Source organism: Epinephelus fuscoguttatus, linkage group LG14 (genome assembly GCF_011397635.1).
Source record: "Epinephelus fuscoguttatus linkage group LG14, E.fuscoguttatus.final_Chr_v1".
NCBI lineage: Eukaryota > Metazoa > Chordata > Actinopteri > Perciformes > Serranidae > Epinephelus > Epinephelus fuscoguttatus.
In genome coordinates this window covers 17,297,997-17,321,345 of record NC_064765.1, presented here as the reverse complement: position 1 = coordinate 17,321,345, position 23,349 = coordinate 17,297,997, and the positions used below count along the sequence as shown (strand labels likewise).

Genomic DNA, 23,349 nt, shown 5'->3' with positions numbered 1-23,349 from the left:
TCCAGTGTGTGTGTGTATGAGTGAGTAGAGAGCACTTTGAGGCATGCATCGTTTTCCAGGCAGACAAATAAGAAAATGCGTGACAACTCTTGCATGACAGCCCTGTCACCATCCATCCATCAATCAACTTTGCGACATGCGCATGCACACGGAGAGCACATGCACACACAAATGCTCACATCATGAGAATGTAGAAATATGCTGATGTAATGTCATGTCATTTACTGTCCAATATACAGCAGAAAGAGAGATGGTGAGGAACAGGTTGAAGGGTGAAGAACTGAACATGACACCTCGAAAAACCTGTTGGCGTTTGGGCTCGCCCCATTTTTCTCCTTATTTCTGTTCATTTGATCGTCACTGGATGTTTGTAAGATGTCACATCAAATTCTGCTCTGTCTTCGAGGACAGATGGGGACAAGAAGCCACTATCTGGGCAGGTGGATGGAGATGGCGACGGAATAAAAGAAGCCGACAGATGAAAAAATGATACCTTTAAGGCTTGTCTGCCGGTTACAATCTCACTCTTGAGTGAGCTGTCATTTCTGTTAGTATCATTTCAGGCAGAATGTGTCAGTCAACCATGCTTAATCTTACAAATACGTCACAATAGTATAGAAATTACTAACTATATAAGAAAGTCTGCAGCCAACAGCCAGTTAGCTCAGGGCCTCTCCCCCGCCCTCACTCCTGCTTCTGTATCCAGAGTGTAAATCAACGCCTTAAGCAGCTAGTCCCTCTGCTCTCTCTTATCTTTAAGCCATATATTGCCTTTTCCATTCTGCAATTTCCCCAAACTTAGCCCGCCTCTCCCCTCAAGACTTATGAAGAGCAGGTTTTATTGGTCGGGGTCTCCTGCAAGTGGATTCAGAAAAGGTATGAGAGGGGCAGGAGGGAGGACATATAGATTTATTTGCGGTAGAGTCAGAGGAATGGGCTGCCTATTCAACCGGTATCTTTTTCAATTGTACACAGTAGATATCAAACTGGAGCTCCGCTGTACTGTGGAACTGTTTGGGAAAAGGTCACAGTGCTGCCTCGCTCACTGCATACAGTCAATTTGTTCAGTTGAAGAGATTCAATTCTCAGCACAAGCCGAACCGGAATGAGAGGACAAGTGTAGCATTTGAAATGTGTCATCGTGCTTCACTTACTCACTTTAAAGAATAGTCATTAGTATGATTAAATGCCTTATCTAAAACACAGAACATGATGCATATTGATTATATCATTACCATTTGTGCCATATCCAATTGATTCTACTCCCGGCGTGATATTTTTTTTGCAGGAGGGCTGCAGTAATATCATTTGAGTGACAGCTGGATTCTGCGAGGCTGAGATTGGAAAGGTTGTTATATGCCAAAGGCGTGGTCATATAGATAAAATATGGTTCCAGTCATTTTAAATATTAAATGTATTATGCATGGATGGCTCTCATTCATTTTGTGCGTTTTCTAGTTTGATAAGTCCATGTAAATGGATTGTATTTTCAGCCACAGCGGGAGCCCGTTGTAAATGGGACGTCAAACGAACACTGCCATCTTTCTGGGAATAATGACAAAACCAGTGGGTGAAATTATTCTGAGACTGTTTTATGGCTGTTTTTCATCCTAAATTACATAGCTTGAAATTCAGCTTATTATAATTGCTATTTGTAAAATATGAAGTTTGAGTTTCTCAAAGTTGCTGGGGTTTTATTTGATGAGTTTTAGAGTTAAGAACCTGAACTTAAAGAAAAAAACACAGATGGTATTACAGAAATCTGCAAGATAACAGAAATCTTTCTGTTCTATTCTACTCTATGTACTAGTGGGACAGTAACAGTGGTGGAACAGATTGGTAGAGCCCTCTGAGAGCAGAGCAGATTCACCATAATCTGCTGTATGATGTCAGCATGTTATTGTTCTCGTGGTTTGAGCTGTGATTAGACAGCAGATTGAAGGCATTTGTTGTGTGCAGTTCCACAGATTACTGACAGACATGGCAACAAAGAACAACCAGTACTGCAGGCCATACATTCAAGAAAGAGGGTTGGGGGAGGCTGCACAGTGATGACAGAAAAATTAAATGGCTCCTGTGTCAGACACGTTTCAGACACATCATGCAAGCTGTTAACAGAGACAAGAGACAGTGTGCATGTTAATACACGTGTTAACAAAAAATGTATGAATACAATTCTGACAGAGAAATATTTTTAATCAAATTCAAGTTTACCTCCATGTCTGTCCAGACTCACATGTAGCCATGGCAGCAGACATTACTACTCAACTTTATTTATAAACCCTAATATCACAAATCACAATTTGCCTCAGAGGCCTTTACAGCATTCAACATCCCTCCGTCCTTTGACCCTCACAGCGGATAAGGAAAAACTCCCCAAAATATCCCTTTAACGGAAAAAATGGTAGAAACCTCAGGTGGATCAACTGACGAGGCATCCCTCTTCCAGGACGGACAGACAAGCAATAGATGTCACGTGTACAGCACAGATCAACATAATAAATTTACAGGAATCCATATGACAAAACAATACATAAAGAGAGGGGGAGACAGGCAGAGATGCAGGGCAGACACTAATGACAACAGCTACGATAACGTTTAAGTAATAATATGATGATAATAATGATTATGGTAGTGTGGTAGCAAATATGTTATAAGTAAACATCAAATCACTGCAGTGAACAGCTATTTAAAAGGCATTTTCTTGTACATGCATGGATTTTTATGCTGGAGTTGCATTTACATCACTACAGTGGACCCTAATGTGTCATGCCATACACTGCCACCCATTGGCCAGGTGTTGTCAGTGCAACGCAAATTTTTAAAAACCAAGAGGGCTGACAGAAAGCAAGAAATGAAAAGGATGGAGCTGAATTGGAGGGGGGGTGGGGGGGGGAAGTAGAAAGAGAGATGGGAGCAGCTGAAGAGGAACAAGGATGAATGCTTTAGCATCCCATTGAACAGCATTATAATATGTTAAAATATATGAACACACTGGTTTAACAGCATTAAAAAGATACATTTTATAGTTTCACATGATAAACATCAATCTTTAAAATGGATTATATTTCTCCAGTTGAAAACTTAAACACATGCTATCCGCCTGAGCGGACTTGTGAAAACTCCATGAAAAATGCATGTTTAAAAAAAAAATGAACTTCAGAATTTTCTTTTCATGCCTACAGAGGAGTAAGACACTCAAGAAAAAAATCTTGACTGACGTCGTAATAATTCATGGGATATGGATGTTGCTACAAAGAAGCCAGACAGCCTAGAAGAATGAATAATGGCCAGAAAAGTGTTTTTGCACAACATTATGTCACAGTGAAGCTGACCTTTGACCTTTTGGATATAAATTGGCATCATTTTATCCTATCAGATATTTGTATGAAATTTTGCCTTGATCAACATATGAATTCTTGATTTGTGGCCAACAATGGGTTTTGTGAGGTCACAGTGATCTTGATCTTTGACCACCAAATTTAATTAGTGCCTCCTTGAATCCAAGTGGACGTTTGTGCCAAATTTGAAGCAATACCCTCAAGGCACTCTTGAGAATGGGACAGACGGACAACCCAGCACATAATGCCTCGGGCCACAGCTATCAGCAGCATGGAGGCATAGTAAAATCGCTTCACAGTTGAAACAGCCAATCACAGACTATAATGACAGAAGTTGGTAAACGTGTATTTCAGGATGAAACCATGGCAGATTATGCAAATCTATACCTTGACTAATGTCATGACAAATATACGTAATACTGCTTTACCATACACACATATTCACACTCACACATGCATGCATTAACAAGACTTACAAGAATGTGCTGATGTGCTGTCCGTGACCGATCTATGCATTCATGAGCTACTGTTTGTATGCATATGCATGCGTGCGCTGTATGTGAGTCTGTGCCTGTAAGTGTGTTTTACTGTCTGTGTGTAGACGTGCATGAGTGTGTGTGGATACAAGTGCCCAGGCACGTACGTGTGTGTTTTCCTCCCCCTGTCTAGCGCTCTAATAGTGTGTCCTCTGGATTAAGTGATATAAATGGATAGCTTTTCCTCCTGATGCACCATCCACCTGCAGGAAAAATAGGCCCCCTGAGGGGGGAACGTCGCTGCACAGGGCCAACTCTCCCTTATTGTCTCCCCCCCTCTGGAGCATGGTATTCCATGGCCACTGCTGCAGTCACCGAGGATCAGCAATGAGGGAGACAAATAGAGAAGCAGAGGTAATCAGCAATTCAGATCAGTCTCGCTGTCAGAGGATGTGGGTCATAATATGTGACGGTGTAAAAAGACAATAGGATGTGCCACCAGGAGGGAGCAAAGGCTGAACATAGTAGCAAAGACCTCTAGAAAAAGAAAAGATGCAATCACTCAAACTAAATCAGTCTGTTTTCATTTTAAAGAAAAAACACTAATTGGAATATTTTCTGTAGCTATGGGCATACAGTGATGACATCATTGGAGGATATTCCCATGCATGGGCACAGTGGCAGAAAAATGTTCAGCTATTCAAAACATCACTGGTAAATGTATGTTTTTTATGAAGAGTCAGTCCCGCAGAGTCTAAAAGCGAGAGCTTTACTGTTTTATATCTCTCCAACATAAGAAATCCATTACAGAGGAATGATTTCTCCACTGAAAATAGAATATGAGACCATAATGCACTGGAGCTATAACACATGTTGCGTTTTCAGTTGAAGAGATTTTAGGCTTAATTTGTCCTCAGTGGAAAAACTCACGCTCTCGCTCTTACATTACAGCATCACTCTCTATCACTACATGGAGAGCCAACAAGTTTACCCCTGTTCTCTGGGGTTTGTCAAACGGCATTTCAGGAAATGCTGGAAAAATCACTACCTGAAGCAGATTCAGAAGTTGAGGGAAATTGGATTCAGCACTCGGTTACCAGATTATTTATGATATGCCTTTAACATCAAAGATGATTTTATCTGAGGGTAGAGTTTGACTAAAATCTGTATAAGTTTTGGCAAGAATTATATAACCACTGTAAAAGATTTTTTGCTGCACATACATTGCGGAGGAAATGTAAGTAAAAAGTATGTTAATGTTTAGTACAGATGACGCAGAGACGATGCAAACATGAAGTTTTCCATTCTTGAAGCATTAATGTCACTGCACTGCGAGTATTTTAACTTCACGCCTGTTTTGCAGAGATACGAAAGTTACATAAAACTCTATTTTCAGGACTTTAACCTAAATTTCAATCAAAGCAAAAGTTTCTAATTTGCATCACAACATCTTCACGCCTTTTGCCTCCCCCCGGCTCTCCTCTGTCTTCCTCCTGTCTCCCTCCATCACCTCCACACCTTCGCTCACCTCGCTACCACACATCAGTAACAATCTCATTTACCGCCCCATTAATTGCTGGAATCCCAGACACTGGTGAGAGGTGTGTGTGTGTGTGTGTGTGTGTGTGTGTGTGTGTGTGTGTGTGTGTGTGTGTGTGTGTGTGTGGTCTGTCTGTGTGTCTGTGTGAAGTTTGGAAGTAGCAGCAGTGTATTAAGGGAGGAAGGTGAAGCAGAGAAGCTACCTAGGATGTGTCACTGACAGTAAACCTCCACCTGGTGCTGTAAAACCACTCAGAAACCTCACTGAGGAAAAAGAAACTCCTTATATACACTGATACCAGTGGTGTCTCCAGGAATTTCTCATATGGTGGCCAGATGGGGCTGCTAAAAACCAAAAGCCATAACTGAATTTCAGGAAGTCTGTTATGCTGTTGAAGTATAATCCACTTAACAATCCAACAGCCCGCCTACAAGCCAAACAAACAAACAATTACAACTCACCTTTGAGGCCTTAGAAAAATTCACCTATCGATAATATCCTGACCAAAAGGTCCTGATATATTCACAAACGTCAAGATGATCCAAATCCAGTAAAATATTTAGTCCAAACAACACCCATAAATGTCCACGGACTGCTGCTGCATGTTGTCAAATGTTCTTATCTCTCCATGTCTTGTTCATTTTAACTCCAGTTTGCATGTCAACATGGCCAACAGCTCAGTAACAAAATGGCTGCTGCACTTTGAGCTTTTGATGGACACCTCACTTGACCTGATGGGAGCTCCTATGTCCTGTCCACAGCCTACAACAACCGGCAAGAGCCTGCATTGAAAGGAAAGGTCTGACCCTCTTTTCTGGTGTAAGGATCCAGCCAATGGCAAGGGGTCATCTAATGAAATTCTGAACATGATGGTATGCGTTTTGAGGAGGTATTCCTCAGTATAGACCAATAGAAATAGAAATAGATAATAAAGAGATTGTTCTTTCATTCTCCTGAGGGAAAATCCACTCTTTCTTATTAATTTAGATTTTCTAAAATGCTGGATAAACCCTTAGAAAACCATGACCCAAATATTTATATTCTGTGTTATTGTTATCTACTTTGAATTTGGACCATGTAAGGCTTCATGTTATTGTATTTTCCAGCTAATAAATTCCAGCTATAGTTGACTGCAGCATCTGTTTTTAAGAAAATATTTAGGCAGAAATAAAAACTGTCTACTTCTGTGTTTTCAAACTTCTTTAACTTAACGCCAGTAGCACTTAGTGATTCTGACTGTTGAGAAAAGACACTTCACACTGTTACCTTTCCAGAGAGACCATGTATGTGCATGCACTCCATGTGATTCAAGATTAGCTTTCAGTTTACTTTGGGTATTCTTTGTATAGGCATTTTAGGAGAATTTTACAGGACTGGTAAGGTATCCCACAAAACCATTATTGGTCCTCAGAGATCAATCAAGGGAAGAGCCATTATTCGTCAGTGATTTCGAATAGTCACAAAGAAGAAGATGTAGATAGCTGGCAGGAAGGGATCGTGGGTGGCATGGGTATGACGTTTTGATGGCGTCTTATGTGTTTGACCCACCACGGGAGATTTAAAAAGTAGCTGCTAGCAAAGAAGATGTAGGTAGCCGTCAGGAGGGGATCATGGGTGGCACGGGTGTGACATTTTGATGAAGTGTTACATGTGACCCACCGTGAACGATTTAAAAAGTAGCTGCTAGCAGTTAGCAGCTAACTCAAAGAAGGAGAACAGCAGCCTAAAATTGGGAAAACAATGTGGTCCTGGAGCTCCTTACCCTCTGAGCAGTGGATGAGATTAATTGCCATAGAACAGGGACAGCCAATGACTCCAATTGCCATGTTATTACATTATTATTGTTTATAAAGCACTGCTGACATGTATGTTATATGTCACAATAGAGGCCGACGCTGTTGTGTTACATGCCATGCCCGTCACGCCTCTTACCAGCATGCAATCGTAAGTCATACAATGGAGCAGCATGATGCCACCATTGTTTGGTTGTGTGTAAAAAAGCAAAGTAAACATAAAGAAGGGACTTCCTAGGGGCCCTGTAGCCCTATCTCTGAGTAAAAAGGACTTCTGCATCAGGATGGTTGTGCCCCCCTCCCCCTGGCCACCCCTTGGCGGTGCCACTGACTGATACTTACTTATCCTCTTCATCCCGGCTGGGGCATAAGGCCGCAATCATACACTGCCACCGAGCCCTGTCTTGTGCTTTGGCCTGTGCCAAAGCATGAGACACGTCAAGGTAGCAGCCCAGACCTTGACAAGGTGGAGGGGCTTGCGTGTCTCAAAGATCCTGTGAGCTATACTGGTGAGGGCTTAAGGCCACTGGCAGGTCTAACCAAGCCGGGCAGGTCATGGGGAAGAGTCCGGACAAAAAGCAGCACTGCTCCTCCAGGTTGCGGGTTGAGTGTGGGACCAACAACCTCACCTCGGAAAACATAAAGTGTACAAACACTCCAAGATACAAACCACTGAACCTGGGGTCCAAACGAAGCTGCAGCCAAACCACAGGCAGTATGATGGTAGCAGAACAAAACCCACCCTGGGAATTCTGTTGCCTGAAGAAGAGAGGAAGAACCACTGACTGATACAGCCGATAAAAACCATTACTGGTCCTTATTCTTTCCACAAATGATGAGATTAATCTAAGGAAGAGCCATTATTCGTCAGTGATTTCTAATAATCACAAAAAAGGAGACGAAGATGAAGTGCAGAAGAGTTAGACAAAGATTCTTAAAGTTTGAGACAGTTTATATGTGGATTGATCAGTCTCAAAGAGTTTTATATTTTCGTACATTAGTTACAACTGCTGCAAAAGTGGAGGCATACAAGTGCCTGTTTTCCCATCCTGTCATCTATATATTGTAGCTGCATTCAAACACTCGTACAACCGAGACACCCACGTATCTTTTCACACACGAATCATCTTTCTATCTCTGCCTTAATGTCTTACTGTAAGATAACACACAGACCTTGGCAAACACACACACACACACATAAAAGAACAAAAAGTAGAGTGGCACATTAGCGGGGGGCTGTTAATGAAGTGAGTCCCTGCTGCAGTAATGAGTGTGCAGATTTAACTACATTAGCATCCCATTCCTCCTCAACAGTGCATCAGGTAGGGCATGACAGCGCTCACAGTCAGACACATTACAGTTATTTGTTGCAACATTGATCCAAGCATCAGGATGCTGCTGCTTTACTAGCACAAGGGATGCAGGGGGAATTCTGCACTGAACTAGTGTAATTCTTTGAGCTTTTTTGAGCTTTGTTTGTATTTGTGGTAATGCTTTGAGGAGGTTTGTTGTTTGCTGCTTTCAAGAGCATCACGGGGGAAGACTTTTCTGATCCGAAAATGTGATTTAAACCCTCTGACAGGACAAAAAAAAATAAGGCTCTTTTTTCAAATAAGTCAATCGCGAGCTTGAAAGGAAAGCACGACTGCTGAAATCATCATTATTATTAGCACGTTTACACCTTAACACATTTTTGTTTATAAATCATTGTGTCGTCTGTTTGCTGAATGACATGCAAGCAAAAGCGTTCTCTTTCATGGCTCAGGGTTGCCAGACTTCACAGTTCATATAGAGCAAGAAAGACACCTCCACTCAGTTATAACCTCCGCATCTTTTACTGAAGTTATTTTTGCAATTTTACCCTCACTTTACATATACTCATGCTCTCTACAGGCAGATGCCAGTTACATTTCTGGTGTGCAATAACTCTAATGAGCGTCTCTGCATGCAGGGCACATCATGTGGATACTTGGCCATGAAATGAAAGCATAATTACACCAGGGAAGTGCTTTTGTCTCTTCATTTTCTCTCATCTTCACTATTCTGTGCTCCGTTGCTCTCAGGTGGCTCCGGTTCTTACGTGAATGCACTCAGGGGCAGCCTCTGTCTGTCTCTCCGTCTTCCTCAGTCTCTCTCTCTCTCTCTCTCTCTCTCTCTCACACACACACACACACACGTGGGCTCCCAAAACTCTCTGTAACAATCATTGTCAGGGCAGGTCTGAGGAGAGTGAAATAAATTGAGAGAAAGGATCTGACTGTGTGATGGGCCTGAGTCCTGGATAAAGGTCAAGCAGATTGATGGTTCTAAAAGGCTCTGCGCAAGGACGCAAGGTTATGACATCTTATATCACCACTGTCACCACCGCCAATGCCATCAGCGTTGTCTCCATCACTGCAAGTTTTATATTACCAGTAAGTGGCAAGTGGTATCTGACATTCCAAGGCTTTTGCAAATTGTTCTCTCGACAGTTCGAGTTGGTATTTCTCTCTCTCTCGCAGGTTTTAGTTTGAGATGAATAGGGATGTTTAAGTGGTGGCTTGGGACGCCGTCAAATCGTCCTTGAGTGTCATACAATAGACACAAAGCGGAATAGAGAGGGGCGAGAATGGGAGGCGGAAAGAGATAAGAGGGAGAGGGTTAACAAAGAGGCTGTCAGAGACTGAGGCGCTTTGTCATTGTCTGGAGCCTTTAATGAGCAAGAATTAAACAATGACAGCCCGTAATAACCTGAGAGCAGTGTGTGTGTGGAGGTGTTTGTGTGTTGATACATGAGGGTTTGCTTCCGTGCTTATTTTAAGATGATGAGAAATACCTGACCTGTTATGTTAAGCATTTAACTGTTATTAACACCCCAAACAAAAACAGTTGTGTTCACATACCAGCAGGATGTATGTACTTGCACACTTTGAGTTTTAATAAGTGAATTACAGAAACATTGTAGAATGCGGTACAGATTCAGCAAAAAAACCCAAGGACTCACGGTAAGAGATTAATGACAACAGCTGTACCCACATGCTTAGGATGTTAATTGCGATGTCCTCTATTGGTTTTCTGTCAGCTATCTAATGATACAGACAAAAGGCAATGAAAATAATCTTAAATGGGAGACAAAACATGACTTTGCAGACGTGCGAGCAGCTTTTTGAGAGTGAATACTTAGTTAGGCAGTGCTTTAAGCTAAATGCTAATGTCAGCATGCTAACATACTCATAGCAACAATGATAAAATGCTGATATTTAGAAGTTAAAGCATCATGTTAAGCATCTTAGTTTAGCATGTTAGCATGCTAACATGTTGCTAAATAGCACTAAACACAGAAAGTATAGCTGAGGTTTAATTCAATTCAGAATTTAATTTAATTTATTCATTGTTTGTCAATCCACACAATTCTCAGACAAACTGGAAGTTGAAATGCAGCTTTCATTTATCCCTCTCTTTACAAAACACATACGCAATTAAAGGGGTAAAGCAGGGTCAGCTATAAAATGGCTGCTGGCAGTTTGGGGGTTCAGTGCCTTAGGCCCCTTGGCAATGCCCAGGAGGTGAACTGGTAAATGGGCGTACACTTGTGTAGCACCTCCCTAGGCTTCTGACCACTCAGCGCTTTTACACTACATGTCACGTTCACCCATTCACCGAGGCTATTGTACAAGGTGCCACCTGCTACTCAGCTTATTCACACTCAAACACCAATGGAGCAGCCATTGGGGGCAATCTGGGGTTCAGTATCTTGCTCAAGGATACTTCGACATGCGGACTGGAAAATAACCGCCGATCTTCCGATTAGTGGACGACCCACGCTACCTCTGAGCCACAGCCGCCCAACTGGCACTTCTCCAGCTGCCAGTCCCCACTTCATACTTTATCCGTACGGGGTACTTGAACTTGCGACCCCCCAGTTCCCAAGCAAAGTCCCTACAAACTGAGCTACTGCTGCTCTGCTTGATAGTAACGTCATTAGTTTTGCAGATATTAAGTCATAAAACAAAGAATTGGACAAACTAAATGCTTTACTTGATGATGGCACTAAATAACGACTTAAAGGTTCAGCTTGGATCTTTTGAAGTGGGGTCGCATGAGTAACTTATCCATAGTAAATATATTAAACACAGTAGATGTTGTTGGCTGGCTCCCAGTTTGGAGAAGCAGGCAGGGGTAGCCTATTACCACAGATGCTGAGCAATGTACTGCTGTGGACGGAGGCAGCAACAAAATGTATTTGAGCCACCTAAAATAATTCCCACCTTAAAAATTCAATAACAGTGTAAGTGTAGCTAAGTGTACCTGCCGTGAGACAGCAATTTCCAACATGGAGCTTAAGTTGTTTTATATATCTATTGAGAAAAACAGCAATTTTTTGGCACTGAACATGGGAATTGCTGGTAATATTCTTATAGTGTACACTTGAACTGCTATTGATTTTTTTTTAGGTGGCTAAAATACATTTCGCTGCCTCCCCCATCCACAGTGGTACATTACTCAGCTTCTGTGGTGGTAGGCTACTCCTGCCTGCTTCTCAAAACTGGGGGCGTGCTGACTATCATCTACTGTAGGTAATACACTGGCTATGAATAAGTATCTCAAACAGCCCCACTTCAAAAGATCCATCCCTTTCGTAAGTGCTAATATCGTAGGCAACTGGACTTGTTTGCGTTTCTTGCCTATGATATTAGCACTTACGATTACCATGACGTGGATGACTGAGAATCTTCACCGACAATTATCATCCCTTTACGGGATCACCATGTATTCTTCATCCTGTGAAGAACGTGAATGCCTGGACTAATTTCATCACAATCCTCATGAGGGCACAAAGATCAGAAGAATTTATCCTTTGGCATAATTTAATTGCAATCCATCCCATTGTTGAGATATTTCAGTGTGGACCACAGTAGTGGACTGACCAACAGACCAGCATTGTAATCCATAAAGCCACACTAAGACTGCATAAAAGACCAAAGGCACGGACAGTTCTGCAACCACAAAATCTGCTGACAATTATTTTAATTCAGCTGTGTGAAATACTGCTCAGCAATGCTCTAGTTACAAGTTTCCTCTACACGTTTGTGAATCACCGTCTTGTCTTTCAGTACAGTAGAAGAAAAAAAATACAGCAACAAAGGAAGGCTTTACGCTGTGATTTAAGCATCGCAACATTCACACTGAAAAGGACCAGAGGAGGCCGCCCACAGCTGCTAAAAACACTTCCTTTGAAATTGTTTAAAGGACCTGCAAACATGGACACGGTGTATTTACTCATCCTGGTGTCAGTGGAAACCACGGTGAAGCTTGTAAACCATAGAGGAAGTTAGCTGACACAGCTTTGTTTAAACCTTCAACGCTATCACCGAGGTGGGTGGAATCGTGTTTCTTAGAGGTCCAAAAAAGGCAACCAATAAATACTGTACACAGATGATGTAGCAAGTGTTAAGAGGCCAAAATTCAAAAATGTACAAAATCAGCTAAGTCAGGTGCAGCTTCGTACTTTACCTCCCTCCTCCACTGGAAGCACAAGGATCTCTCACACGGTTACACACAAAACAACTTCCACGCCACAGTCTCTTAATGAGCATAATCCTCCATGTTTGAATCTCACAGCCTAGTAAAAAGGTTTGGCCACCCAGTTTCTTTGCTTTCCAGCTGATTCCAATTAGATGCTCACATTAAATAATATTGTAATGCAGTGGTTTGCTGAAAAGAGAACAGGAGCGAGAGGAACAGAGCGCATTAAGGAAGCTCTGCGTCTCCAGAGGTTAATCTTCCATTTTCAGCCTAATTTACAGAGCACCAGGAAACATGCATGCAGGGAGAATGCAAAAGAGGGAAGATAAAGCAAGAGGTAGTGCGATTAGGGGGGAGAAAGCAAGATTAGAGCTAAAGACAAGATGAGGAACAGACTGGGAGAAATAAAAAAAGGTTGTGTGGGTACATATAGAGGAAAACAGGGGACAGGCCGTAGCTCCTCCTGGATTCTGACCAGGCAGCAACGCTGCATGTAGCAGAGACATTTCATTTGCTGTCTATTTGAGTGGAAAATGACTGGTTGTGATCCAATCAGACTGCCTGTCAGAGAGGAGTGTGAGTGAGCGAGCGAATATGAGGAAACGTACACAGACCAGCCTTCCCTGCCGCAAGCATCAATCTCACCATCAGATTAAACACGCTGAAATTAATCCAGACCAACTGGGCGATATGCAGATCACACCGCTGTATGTAAATGATGGAGCAGCTGTCTCAAAGGTGGATGGAAACCCAGCTGTGTGGGTTTGTCCAAAAAAATGGCTGTCGATGGAGTCAGGAGCAGTACAGATATAGATGTTTGCCCTGATTGCTGCATCACAGGATCAAATGTTCATACTGTGTAAAACAACAGATGATCTCTTGTGGGTGAAGGCATCATATAAATGTCAAATGAGGCAACAATAACATTGTGAATATGTTGAAATAGGTCAAGCTGAGTGCAGTTGAGCTGAGGTCTTTACGCAGCAGGGTGAGCTGCATCCGTGAGGCGACTGTGTCAGAATTGAAAACACACCAACACACCAGCCAGACGACGCTTCCTGTCTGGATACACAGCACCCCCTAGAGGATAATCCAACACAGGGACTCCCTTTGTGTGTGTGTGTGTGTGTGTGTGTGTGTGTGTGTGTGTGTGTGTGAAAAGGAATGAAAGCGGGAAAGACATAGCAAGTGTGTGTGTGTGTGTGTGTGTGTGTGTGTGTGTGCAGTAAGCGGTAGGCTAGGCCGAGCTGAGAGGGAGACTCAGTGACTTTATACTCCTGATAATCTGGATTAAAACCCTCTGGGACAGCATTAAACACCGCCGGCTGGGCATTACACGCACACACACACACACATACACACACACATACACACACACACACAGGCTCTCTCTCTGTATTTCTCTCCCTTTTGGTGTGTCATTTTTAAACACGACATGATTTCTTTTATTAAGACTGTGTGTGTACATTTGACTGACTGAAAATAAACCACTAAATTCATTTATCTTTTGATCTGAGTTTTGTCATGTTGAATGTTCACAGTCATTTCTTCCGAAAACTCTCTCGTTCTAAACACCTAAATCCTTTCATACACTTACAACTGTTGACAGGGATATTCTCACATGGAGCGATGTCAGTGTTCGATGAGATGATGGGAGGGATGGAGAGTTGGTGGGTTCTGCCATGCCTTGCCCAGCAGGGGTATTAGGTTTGATTGGATTGGGGTTGGGGATTTGTGTATTAAACTGAGATTACCATGTGATCCCGCGTTTTGCAGGGAAATCCACACAGCGAGGCTCACAGAGGGAGTCAGCTGACCTCCTGCACGCTGCCCGATTCAATTCGCCTCTGCCCTGCCCTGCTGGGTTCTGGGTTCTTGAGTCGTGTTGTGTTTACATTTCTATTTATACCATCCCATCCTGTTCTGTGCCCTCTCTTTTGTTGTGTGGCCTCTTTCCGCTCCCTCTGTTTCATTTCATCGTTCTCAATTCTGTTCTGTTTATCCTGATCCTGCTGGCATTGATTAACTTTTCTGATTAGATGGACTTCATCGGTCCGTGCCATCCAAAGCCGTAATAAATCACAACTGCAAAAGTAAACGGGAAATATCTTCTCTTTTCTTGTTTTTGCAACGAGCTACACAAGATTGATACCACAAATCTCCAACTATTCCTTTCATGGTTAAAAAAGACAAACGCTGACTGTCAGGAGGAAACAGGAAGCAAACAATGGTCCCCTGTGTCAAAGACCTATATTTTGTTGACCCATTCAACCACCCTGAAATCGTTTTGTGGCTCTGCAACAGTGTCACTATTTATTCTTAGCTCTCGACTCAGGTTGTGATGGTTGGTGTTTTCGTACGAAAATCTTAGTCCAGAGGTCACAGTCTGGACACACAACCAGACACACAGTATGTAGTCTGCTGCACGCAACACAGAACCAAAGTTCACAAGCATAAGTTCCATCCAGAAACTTTCAGCTACATGCCATTAGAGGATGCAGAGTGCTGCTGCTTGATCAATCCCAGATGGGTCACCTGGGTGAGGGGGTCTGATGTTGAAAGACCCAACCCCCCCTGTAATTCCCAGGAACATCACTGATGATGCATCTCAGTGCATCCTAAAAATGAATCTTGAAACCAGCATCATGTGCTGAGGTTAGCAAAACAAATGCATTGGCATACAAGTCACACTATAATGAGCGCTAACGAGCTGGAGCTGGAAGACTTACCTGAAGGTTCCAAGTCAACGGCAGCAGCAATGGAGAGACAGTTGTATATAAGATGAGGACAGTTGCTCCAGCGTTGCAGGGGATCTGAATGGAAATGTTCAATGCCATCACCCAGATGTGCCAATCACCAGGACAGGGTAATTACAAACTGAAGTCCAACTCCTTATTCCTGCTGCTTCCATGTAGCCTTTAGACAAAAAAGCAGAACAGCAGAAAACAATACTGAAGCAATTGGACTTTCCATTGGTATTAGTCAAGGTGGAACAAATTGTAACCCTCCTCCTAATGCACACATTTTATATTTTATTCTGTATTTTCACTTTAATAGCAAAGGACATAGTTTTCAGTTTTATTGTCTGTTGTGTCCATTTGCCTTTTGGGGAAGTGTTTGTCCAGTGTTTGTACAATGCAATACTTATTTTCACAATGATAGTAGCTGAGCAAAGTTGCCAGTGGGCAAAATGCTACCTCAGTCCCCAGCAAGAGGATTTTGTCAGCCTCTGACACTTGCACGACTGTCTGTTCACAATAAATGAGAAGAAATGTGTCCTTATGCATTTGGGGTTTTCTTTCCACTGTACTGAACTCACACTGGACCAGTACTCATAAAACATGATATTAACTGAACAGTGACTTCTGTGTACAACACCCCTACTTTTGACAAAGGCTGTGAGTTCTGTGCCTTGAAAAGGTCTTAGCGACTTGGAAATAAGCACATATTGTTTTAGGGCCTTCGCTTGAACCTGTGATGATGTCGTTTTAAAGTACATCACATACAAAAATAAATCTTAAATCGAGTTCCTCTTACTAGCTTTCAACCACATCTTAAGGTTTTGGGGGCTTTCGATCCTATCACATGAGCTTCATTAGGATATAGAGTTTGCTCTGTTGTCATGGAATTGTAAATTTTTTCTGCATCTGCTGATGAGGGTCATCTGACATGACTAAAAGCTCCAGAGCAGCTACTAAATGGACATTGTGGTGAGGCTGTACTGTCAAGTGCTGTTGTCAAGGTCAAGAATTAACTCTGAACCTCAGTCATAACATTTTATTATATATGTTTTATATAGCACATATTTCTGGTGTCCTAATCTGTTTTAGATGAAATTCCCCAGATGTCTGTATGAAAATATAAGCAAATGCAATAACAGAAGCTCAGTGGATTTATGTTCTATACTTGGCTTTTGATATTTTTTCATTGCCTTTTCATTTCCTATTTCCTCAGCTATATCATTGCTTATTTAATATGTTCTATAGAGCCATTTTTGCTGTTGAATCATATTACTTTTGCTGCCGCACCAAACTAATTCCCCCACAGGGATCATTAAAGTTTCATTTTTTCTTATCTTAAAATTCAAATTTAACTTTGAGTCCTCACACCTTCACTGCAGATTTTCACACAGCTCCCACATTCCTTGCCTCACATTCAGAAAGAACCACATTTGACTGCCAGAATGCACCACGAGACTGTGCACAATCTGCACTCGCGCTGTTTAATTCTGTTGATCTCTTCTTTCCATTTCCCTCGTTTTGTCAGTCCGTTCTGTTCTCCGACTTCCTCCTCTAATGACTCTCTAAAGTTGTGCTTAATCTGGTTAACCTGACCCCATTGTGGGACATTGTGCTGGAAGTCTGCGGTCTAATGCTTTTCAGAAAAACAAATGGCATTGTGCATCCGGTGTACTAATCTGTGTGTTGTCTGAGTCCGCAGGGTTGTGTGGGTGCAAGAGAAGATTAGAGCTCACAATGGAAATCAAGATTCAGTGAAAGTAGATGTGTGACAACTCTGTCATAAGCCACGGACATGAATCCATAGTGTTTACAGTTGGTCAACCGTCCACCAGCCTTTATCCCTCACTCTCTCACTCCTCCTCTCTCACGATGCACAGCGGTAGCAGTATTGGGCCTACCGAGTGGGTCATTGATTTTCTGTCAGCAATGCAAGGGCTGAAGCCCATTAGGCCAGGGCCAGACAGACGGACAGATGTGCACACATACGCAAACTCACACACACAAAGTTAGGCCATCTGAAGTGCCACTGCGTGCATCCAAATCAACTCTGAGGGTAAAGCTTAAGATTTTTCTGCATGCAGTTCCACTGTTACATTCAACCAGGCACAGATAAAGGACATCTGCAGCAATTTAGTGTCACACTGACTTAAAGAGTAACTTCATACAAGTCTGTAAAGCAGTGTTTCATTGTCATCTCTAGTGGGACGTTTGTTTCACCAGAAACCTCACCCAGTATAGAGCTATGATGGGGCCAAAACATCAGGCCCAACTCTACTTGAACTAGAGATATTCCTAACCGCTCATGTCCCTGATGTTTAAACTGAAATTAACACTTAGACTGGTCAACTATTTTAAACACAAGTAAACACTCGACAGAAAATAGTCAAAATTGAGCACAATTTAATCTGCAAGGTTTAACACTATCCAAAAAAATAGTGCAGAGAATGGAAGAGCCATTTCGAGCCAAATCATTAATCAAATGCAAATTGAAACACACCACACACACACACACACACACACGCATCAAGGCCTCTCAGGATCTCCCATGCACCCAAAAGCACTCTCTCATTCAGCCTAGTGAGAAGACATCCAGCCAGTGCAAGTGTGTGTGGCTTGGACATACTTTCCACACTGAATGTCTGCCGACAGCTGTGGTCAGGCTTGTGGTGGTCACGGGAATGCCCACGCCGTTCCATCCATTGAGTCTGAGAGCACGTGTGTGTGTCACCACCGATCCAAACGCTTCCCTTTTTCCTCTGGGTATCTCGGTAATAAGTTTAACCGTGTAGTATTTCTGGTGCCATGTAGCAGCGTTTAATTGACTAGCCGACTAATTGGCCACATCCCGACATAACCCACATAGTTTCTGACCAAGCTGAGCCCGAACCAGTACAGCAGTTTTGGACCTGAGCCCTAAACTTTTAAGTCCACTGTAAAAGCAAGAAAATACATTAAAGCATTTATTACAAGTTAAATTCTTTTCAAAGTGGTAAAAGACATTTGTGACACGATCTCCTACATGGGCCGTCTTGTATTAAATGTTCAGTACATTCCGAAAACTGTCATATGCCATATATATTAAATAGAGATTGAATAACTTCAATCCGGTCTCACTCCAAAGTCGAAAACCTGCGCTTGTTCAGAAAAAAGCCGTCCTTTGCGTCTGCATTATACGCCACAGGTCACTGTTACGGTTTCGTGGCGCCTGGTGGCATCAGGGGGAAAACGCAGCAGGACAACAATTAAAGTAAAGGCGGTGAAAAGTCCAACTAGAGTGAGGAGGAGTGGTACATGGGTTGAACAACTACTGATTTTCACCCAGGAGACTGGCAATCGCTTCCCGTTCGAATGTAAAGCCAAACCAAGTTCTATTTTCCTAAACCCAACCGTGTGTGTGTTGGCTACACCCAACCACTTGCGTTTGTTGCTGGAGAAAAAAAAAGTAAATTCATGGTACCGACGCAGTGCATTTATTTTGAAAGAAGACAACGCATGTAACAGGCAAAAGTTGACACAGCATCCAAGCACGTCAACAACCAACGTACCCAGGATATCTTGCACGTCATATCTCGACGTGGAAAATCCATGACTAAACTTCGATATGTGACGAGGTCAGAGTGAGAATGTGTTGTTCTCTTCAATAATGAGCGGTGGGAATCAGGATGAGTCAATGGCCACACAGCACATACATTATTTAGGACATTAAACAGAGTATAATGTTTGCATAAAAATGCCCCCAGATCCCGTCATCAGACAAGTTTATTGCTCAAGCAAGCACTTCACTGGAAGCATAGTCATGACTTTATTAGCAGCAGATTTAAAAAATAATGGTCAAATCAGAGCAGCACAGGCCAGAATAACCCTTAATTTTTTCCTCCACACAGCCAATTTGTGGCACAGGCTTTTGTGTCAAAAATTTGTAATTTTCCAGCCCAAGCTGAGACACCCAGGGGAAGTCACTTAAGTAATTTTCTTAGACTTGATAAAACTCCCTCAAGGGCCACAGAAGACCTTATACAGCTATTTTCACAGGCTGTGTGATACTTCCTGTGACTGATAATTTGTCATGTTAAATCTTTGGTGTGTCCCTTTACATATGAAATGATGTAGCGCCAGCATGTGAAAATGTTGTAGGTACACATACAGTAGTTACACGGTCCCAACATTGCATTACGTCATTACTTTCTTCTCTCTCTCCCTCCCTCTCTAACACTCTCTGAAGGACATTTGGTTGATTGATGGTGGTCCAGGCGTTTGTTAAGAGGCTCCAGGTGGAAAGCTGTTATCAGCTGTAGGCCACAAGATTACCTCCAGCAGCTTTCTGCTCCAACTTTTCCCTCCTAAATCCTCCCATTCACAAGCTGCTCCCAAGACACACACACACACACACACACACACACACACACACACACATACACAAACACGCACACCTGAGTGCACTCTCAAACACACAACTTTGTGGACTTTTGTGCAGATGGCGACACACACACCCACAGAACAGATTTTTTTTCCATTTGATGTTTTCCCACCATATATCACACTCTCTTCGTCTTTTCCTGTCTTCTTCTATTATTTTCTGTCCCTTAGGTCAACATCTATAAGTCAACACGCCGATGCTGAATGTTGACTCAAAAAAGACCTCGGACTAGCATACTTTGGTCCGACTCTCCTCCATGTATTGACCCGTGGATTCAATCTGCCTGATCTCCAACTGTTTGAGCTGTTAAAATATTAACAAAGGGTATTTTCCATCTCGCTCTATGAGCGGCGCTCTGTGACAGGTCTGACACCATAATATGAGAGGAAGTTAACACCTTTAAAGAGTTTAGCAGCAGCCACAGCGAGAGTCAGTGTAGTCACACCTTTCACCTTCAGGCTGATTTTGACAGGATGGTTTACTGCAGTGCAGACTGTTATCCCAAAAAACATACAAACAAGCAGGAAAACGATTTTTTTCAAAAAGAAATTATCACCAATATATTGAAGATATTTGGTGTACAGTGTTTCTTTTTTTTTAGATTCACTGTAAACTCCTCCTGTAATGTTGATTCTGGCATTAAGGAAGTGATGATGGAGGGGCTTCCTGTAGTAAAAGCAATATGCAAGAGCAGGTTTAAGTAAGAGAGAGCTCGCCGACAGGCTGGCAGAGACACAGAGCGGCCCTTGCAGGCTGTTAAAGGGCATAGTACAGGGTCTGGTGGCAGCAAGATGGATACACAGGCTATTATGCAGGCAAAGGAGATAAAAGCAGCCAGGTTGAAAGACAAAAGTGCTATGAAGTCAGAGGTAGTACTGGATCAAGGTGACTGGCAGTGTCAGAGGATAGACAGAGCTGCAATGCCTCAGTATTTAAAGACAAAATAAGACATAAAAGGTGCTGTGCGAACAGTGATAAAACTAATATATATATGTACGGGCTAAAACGCTATTTTTCACCACCAGCTCCTGTGGTTTGATTTGTTACAAGGACAGGCCTGGGACTCAAGAGAGATGTTCAGTAAGGTGAGAAAAAGAAGTGACCATTTAATCACTTGCTGCAATACAGTCAATACTGGCTCTCTGTCTTGCTTACTCTTTCTCTGTGTCACTCTGTACCTGTGTCCCATTTAAGAAGTTGCCTTTTGCGAAATGTACATTTAAAGACTGAATAACTGGTCAGCATGTTCGCCCCGTTCATGGGGCTCTTCCAAATGGAGTTAAATTCAGGTGGTCATATGTCACCAGTAAATATATGAAATGTTCTGCACCACTGAAAAGCAACTAAATGACTAAAGTAATGGGGGCAAAGAATAAATACTGTATACTATACCATTATCTTGGTGCACTGGTGCATCATGTATTGACGGCGTGGCTGTAGAGTCAGCGGTATGTCAATATGTTGGTCTGTCGGTCAGTGGGTCCACCACTTTAGTCCAGACTGAAATATCTCAACAACTACAGGACGGACTGCCATGAAATCCACCGTCAGACATGTATGGCCCCCAGAGGATCAATCCTGATAACTTTGGTGATCCCATGACTTTTACGAGTGCAGTTTTTACAAGATATTGCAACAACTACTGGAAGGATTGCATTGGAATTTGGTGCATGCATTAATGTTCCCCTCTGACTTTGATTTGACTGCGAAACTGATGACATTCCCATCAGCTTCAGCTGTACTTCAATGGTAATTAGCAAATGTTAGCATGCTAAACTAAGATGGTAAACATGGCAGAGATTACACTTGCTAAACATTTAAACATCACCATGTCAACATTGTCATTGTGAGCGTATCAGCACGCTGATGTTAGCATTTAATACAGTCTCTCAAAACTGCTAGCATGAACTCTGAGCAGCAAGTTTACAAAAGATTTGTGTGGCTTTAAAAGCTGCTAAACTTCCACTAATTATATCAAAGGCAACAGCTTAATTCTCAAAGCACCCACAAAGGTTGAAATGGACCTTTGTACAGCAAGTCCATATTTGTCATCACACGTTTAAAATATGATCATTATTCATGTTTACACACTGACTCTGACTGAAGTTTTCGGAACAGGTTTGCATCCATAAAAAGGCTAGAGAGTTGCTGGGAGTGCACAGTCTGACTTCATAACTCAGATAGACTACTCTTCAACAGGTTCAATAGTAATATTCAGGTGGCTGATGATGATGAAAAGGAGGTGAAATAGAGGATGAATAACACACACAGATAGAGAGAGAGAGTGATAGTGAGCAGACAGAAAGGGAAGACAGCTGAGCCTCTTCAGGTAGCCGCTTTGCCAAATGCAAGACACGGCTACCTGAAGGGAGAGCAGGGACAATCTAGGGAGGTACCTCCAGTGGAGAGAAGCAAGGGAGCGAAGTGTCTTTACATTTTGTCTCATATTGCAAATTTTCACAACAAATAAAACAATTAAATGTATCAGACTCAATGTGTGAGGTTCCTGTGCATCATGAGTTTTACTGGATGATGGACTTAAAGAACGCACACATAAAATGCAGACTTGGTGTGCAAAGGCTTTAAATGTGTGGCAGAGCTAATAGCATCTGGGTGTGCTATTTACACGTATTTAAGCAAGGTAATATGTGTGCACTGGCGCAAAATTGGCCCCTTTCTATGCAAATAAGCCTCATTGCAAAAACAGTCCAATTCACAAAAAACAGTGCCAATAGTCACACGCAATTACAGTTTAATTATTAGCATCTTCAGAGATTTGGTGGTAACTGAGGCGTCTGAAAACACACCTTTTCACGCTGGCATATTCGGTCTGATTTAACAGAGACACACATATGGTGACCTAAACTGTTGATGACTTTATGATCATGATTTTATACTCATATTTATAATTACGATTTCTGTCTAGTCATTTTATTAATTTTTACTGTATGTTACATAGTTGTTTGATTTTATGATGTATAGATACATTGTCTTGTAAGGTGTCCTTGAGTGCTTTGAAAGGCACCTATAAATAAAATACATTATTATTATTATTATTATTATTATTAATTATAATTTCCAGTGATCATGGCAGCAGAGATCATAGCCAGGCAATGGTATCATCATGCCAGGCATGCCTCTGCACCTCCTCCGTCAGGACCTGTAGCTCGCAGTCTGAAAATTTCAGTTTTTGGTTTCTCTCTGACATTGTTCTGCCTACGGTGTTTTTGGGCAGCATTTATATTTTGCCATATGGATAACTGCAAACAGATCCAAAAAGGGCATATTGCACTCAGCTGCAAAACTTTATGGGCATATTTGCACTGTAATATCATTAGTGTGATATCCTTTGTGAATCAGACTTTGAGACGGGGTGGACAGCAATTGTAAGTGATGGCAATTTATGGTGCTATCAGCAGTCGCAATCCATTCTTTGTAAAGTTGCCCATGAGTCTTGTCGCCTCTGAGATGGCCTTTCGAGTACTTCCTGACATGGACTAGTTTTGTTTCTGAGAGGCAAAGGGTAAAAACTTATA

General features: G+C 42.2%; 1 long non-coding RNA gene across 1 annotated transcript in view; it reads right to left on the bottom strand.

Moving 5' to 3' along the window:
• The window catches only part of LOC125900577 (uncharacterized), a 63,165-nt gene that overhangs the window by 27,500 nt on the left and 12,316 nt on the right, over positions 1 to 23,349 (bottom strand). Inside the window, exon 3 of the long non-coding RNA XR_007450865.1 lies at positions 15,385 to 15,571. This is a non-coding gene — a long non-coding RNA (uncharacterized LOC125900577). The remainder of the gene's footprint in view (positions 1 to 15,384; positions 15,572 to 23,349) is intronic.